Source organism: Anneissia japonica, unplaced genomic scaffold, assembly GCF_011630105.1.
Source record: "Anneissia japonica isolate Jap-2015-1 unplaced genomic scaffold, ASM1163010v1 scaffold287708_len1499824_cov190, whole genome shotgun sequence".
Lineage (NCBI taxonomy): Eukaryota > Metazoa > Echinodermata > Crinoidea > Comatulida > Comatulidae > Anneissia > Anneissia japonica.
Genome location: NW_022752295.1, coordinates 176,251 through 180,850, shown reverse-complemented (window position 1 = coordinate 180,850; position 4,600 = coordinate 176,251). Strand labels below are relative to the sequence as shown.

At 32.9% G+C, this 4,600-nt stretch overlaps 1 long non-coding RNA gene across 1 annotated transcript; it reads right to left on the bottom strand.

The window, feature by feature from the left end:
* Positions 1-2,186: 2,186 nt before the first annotated feature.
* LOC117122241 lies at positions 2,187-4,545 on the bottom strand. Its single transcript, XR_004447687.1, has 2 exons — positions 4,461-4,545; positions 2,187-3,768 (listed from the first exon to the last, which is right to left on the bottom strand). It is a non-coding gene; the product is annotated as an uncharacterized LOC117122241 (long non-coding RNA).
* Between the last annotated feature and the right edge of the window lie 55 nt (positions 4,546-4,600).

The window sequence follows — 4,600 nt, the reverse complement described above, 5'->3', positions numbered from 1 at the left end:
AAAAATAATGAAACTGAGAGCTAGAAGCTACCTTATAGTAAAGCAATGTAATTCCCTCATCAGTAGTAGACACCACCACCAATTATTATTAGAGTAAGGCGACACTTTCTTTATACTTTATTTTTTTTAAAATATTGTAAGTATAGAGGAGGGCGGAAAAAAATAAAAAAAATATTTTGTTTTCTTATTTTGCAAATAGTTTTGCTAAAAACATCCAGACGGAGAGAAAATAAATATAAAATTTTATTAATGAAAGTAAATAGTGAAGTAAGGGGGTGGTTAAATGCTTAAAATTCATATAATTAGGAAGAAATACATCTTTAATTTTTGGAGATTTCAAGGCAGCAGCAAGCGTAATAAAAATAAAGAAGTTTCCATCTTTTTAAGGCGTCAGGTTCGCTAAACTAGGTATAAAAAAAAAGTCTCGTCTAAGCATCAAGCATAGAGTTATTATAATTGGGCCGATTAAACGTAGAAATAGGAAACCTAGAAATATAGTAAAAAAAACGCTGAATAGTAGTCCAGCGTCGTGACATGCCGACGTTGGTACGAGTAGGTTAGTCTACAAACGTCGCCTAAAGTAATTGATTTTACCCGGAAAGAAGGAAACTCCGCTTTTCAGTTGTCTTAGGCGATTGTTTTTTGACAAACAATGACCTTTCAGAGGTCAAATTGCTGTCAAGAATATGAATTGGCTGCTTCGCAGCAAAAAAACTGGATGCTGTCAGGTGGTTTCCCACAAACAAGTGAATTTCCTTGTGTGAAATGATTTGAAAGAAGCCCAGTCAGTGGCAGTGACAGTGAGTGTTAATGTATTGTAAACTGACTATAACTGTATGCAGTTGCCATAATTATTTTACATTCTCTCAAGATACAATCTGACTGCTGCCGATTATCTATCTAGGCCTAGGCCATAGGGCTATTGAGGTTTTTAGGTAAAGCTAGCGAAGCTAAGGCCTAGGCCTACTGATGTACAGTACTACCAGCCAAGTTCGGATCAAATACATTGGGTACCTTCCATTTGTTTAGAAATAGTTTTGGAATTTACCTCCATCGAAGCCATTTCACCTGGGCCAAGTTTCCATCAAATTATAACTATTTCCTGGGCAGTTCCAACTTAGCAAAATTGTTACAAAAATAGTGTCGATCCTTGGTCGATCGCCTTCGCGATTCTTTGGTTGCTTCCTGTTGTTCTGCAATGCGTCAACATCTGTCATTATCCTGTATTGTGCGTTAAAATGCATCAATGAAATACAAAATGCGTCACACAATTACAAAAAGTACGGTACATGGATGTGATATGGCGCGCTATATATTAAACTACACTATTACTTTGCCATAGGCTCAAGGATAAGTAACAGGACCCCCCTTTTTTTTCATTACGAAATATAACTGGATTGTAATATTTATGCAATACTGTAATAACTGTTGGAATTGTCTCCGCTTTCGGCAATTTATGTATTTTGTCAGTTCAAAAAAGATTACTTTCAATAATGTAATTTCTGCAAATCAAGTTCGTAAAAGAGAGTTTGTAATTGGGAGGTTTGTAATTGAGAGAGTTTAATGTACTGTACGCTCCTCAGAGAAGTCTCCTTCGAACATTTTCGTACCAAAATGAACTCTCATGACCAATAGTAACCGCAATACAGCAGTGGTGTATCTAGGGGTAGGCGCATGCATTAGTCCCCCCCCCCCAAAAAAAAATCATGGTCAAGTAGTTAAAAATCATGTAATATCACCATATTTTGCGAATTAGCGCCCTTCAATTGACATCGAGCCCCCACTTTAGCCCCCCCCCCCATTCAAGACTTCTAGATACGCCACTGCAATACGGGCACCGATAAGTCGATGACCCAGGGTATCAGGTATGTATGTTGATAATACAAATTTCTACAGATATGCAGGCCTCGTGGACCATTTATTTATACGGCTGGGCTATGCTAATTTGGTTTATCACGCAGATTTTGTTATATCAAAATATCAATGGCAGTCTACGCCTGATTTTTTATCATAAATGTTTAAAGATAGGCCTATACTTCCAGTCCAGCTACCCAATGTCGAGAAAATCTTAAACGAATTAGGGGTCTTTCTCTATGAAAAGAGGAACAGCGTTCGTACATTGGCAAGGAAAATTAATCATTTGGTGGAAGAAAATATCTCATCGGAACACAGAGTAGCAATTCAAATTGTTGTTCTTGTTGTTTTTTAAGTTTATTAGATTGCAGTATCGTTATATAAGTCAACTTTTTCTTTCACTGTCTAACCATGGTTTAACATAGTTTAAAATATAACACTGCTACTGTTTGGTAATCGGAGTTGATGCAATGTATAATGTAAAGTAATGCTCTAAACAATGTCCTTGCAAGCTTAGATGAATTTCGGGCAATCCACACAATTAATACATTTATTTATACATTTTATTAGTTTACTTCCAAGTCCACTCTCCATTTTCAAATGTATATAAACATATTGCTGTAAAAAACCTCTAACAATACAATTTATAAATAAAACATAAAATAGTATTTTAAAAATAACTCCTTAACAAAACTCAAAAAGGTAAAAAATACAATCCCAGAATCATAGGCCTATAGGTACTAAAAAAGAAAACCCTTGAATTTCTTCATTTAGGATGGATAGAAACGTATTGTACTTGTATTAATATATATTATAATTGCAATGCTCATGAAGACATGCCTGAACTAAAGTGTCACAATTTTAAGTAGACGAACTAGTACAGGGTGATTTGGGACTTTTAGTACACAATAGACATAAATTTTAATAAAATCAAGGATTTTGTTGCAGATGTTTGTTGAAAAATGTTTTCACTCTTTTCCTATTGTTTAAAACTCTTTGTTTAGTGTTCATTTTTCTCCCTTATAAACGTGGTGCTCAATAGCCTATTTTCTGCTGCTGCTGACAATCAATCAATCAATCAATCAATCAATCAATCAATCAATCAATCAATCAATCAATCAATCAATCAATCAATCAACAAAGATTTGTATAGCGCCAAATTTACACGACAGAATGCAATGATGTTCATGGTACTATGACAATGGCACTATTTAAAGTGCACATATTAACTACTGAGGTTAATTAACAATGCGTGTATGATTATGAAATAATCTTACAAACAAATTATGAAAAAAAAAAACAAGACAAAACAAAACAAAAAAAAACAAACAATTTACATGTTTGTCAAAAAACTTAGTAAGACGGAGAAGAGATAAGGTTTTAAGATAATAGTATTATGATGATATGGCCCTGTTATTTTGTATTGTGAAACAATAATAGGCCTTCATTTTCATTATCCTGATTGTTGTTGCTGTCTGTGAATTGTTCCCAATCTTTTGGCGAGTCATGTTCGGAGAATGTACACGATCAAGTAAGACTGGCAACACATTTTCTATGTAAAGCCTTTGTCATTTTTTTAAAACGAATATTGTACCAAACATTAAAAAAATTAACTATTTTCTATTGATTGACCTGGTGTGCATTGCCTTTATTATCCCAATAAAACTTGGAAAGTACAAAATATTATACGTGCGAAGGGATAATGTGACAAAGAATTTTTCACATATTAAACATTACATTGACCAAAAACAAATTTGCAATGACCCATTCCGTGAACGGAAGAAAATAGATTGAGAAATTGATTGAGAAATGTCTTCTGAAAACAGCCAAATGATACGATGCCGACAGGAAAATGTCAGCTCATCACTCTATCGGAAGAATTCGCTGGTATTGTATCGGCTATATTGCGGGTAACTGTTTAAAATAAAAAAGAAAAGCAAATAATTATTTATTTAATTTTTAAATTTGTTTATTTGTTTATTTTATTAATTCTTTATTTATTTTTATTTTTTTTATTTATTTATTTTTATATATTTTTTATTTATTTATTTATTTATTTATTTATTAACTTATTAACATATTTATTTATTTATTTATTAAAAATTCGACAATAGTAATGCTGTAATATTAGTATGGTACTGAGATAACTAATCAATCATGTTGTTTTGATTAATTTGAAAATAAACACTTGACCTCTATAGAATGATACAAATACGTTTGTCCAAGATACATAAACACTTTGAAGGTATTGAAAGATGGTTTTCATATTTCTTTTATTATTAGTCCTAGGTGCTAATTTAATCAAAACCAATAGAAAACTATAAATATATCCACACAACGTGATCATACTTCCCTCGATATTTATAGGAAAATCACTATGTCAACAGCATGGCGCCTCTATTGTAGCATTAATCATCATATAAGCTTCTGTTAATCATCCCACTGCTTTATTGTTTACAATCGCCTCTGTTATTCAATGCCTTGTTTTTTGCATTTTTTTTACGTGTGGAGGAAAATACTAGGCCCTATATTGCTGCCTAGATGACTCATGATTATAACTTACAGCTACTTATTTTTTCTTTTTTAATTCACATTGCTTTACTCACTATATATTGACCGGTGTCGGGCGCTGTCCATACTGATCAAGTTTTGGTCTGTCCTGAAGTGTATACTAGGGAAAAAACACAAATCTAACATTGAGGATCAAATACAATTTTCTCATCGATCCTAAATTGATATGCGTCAG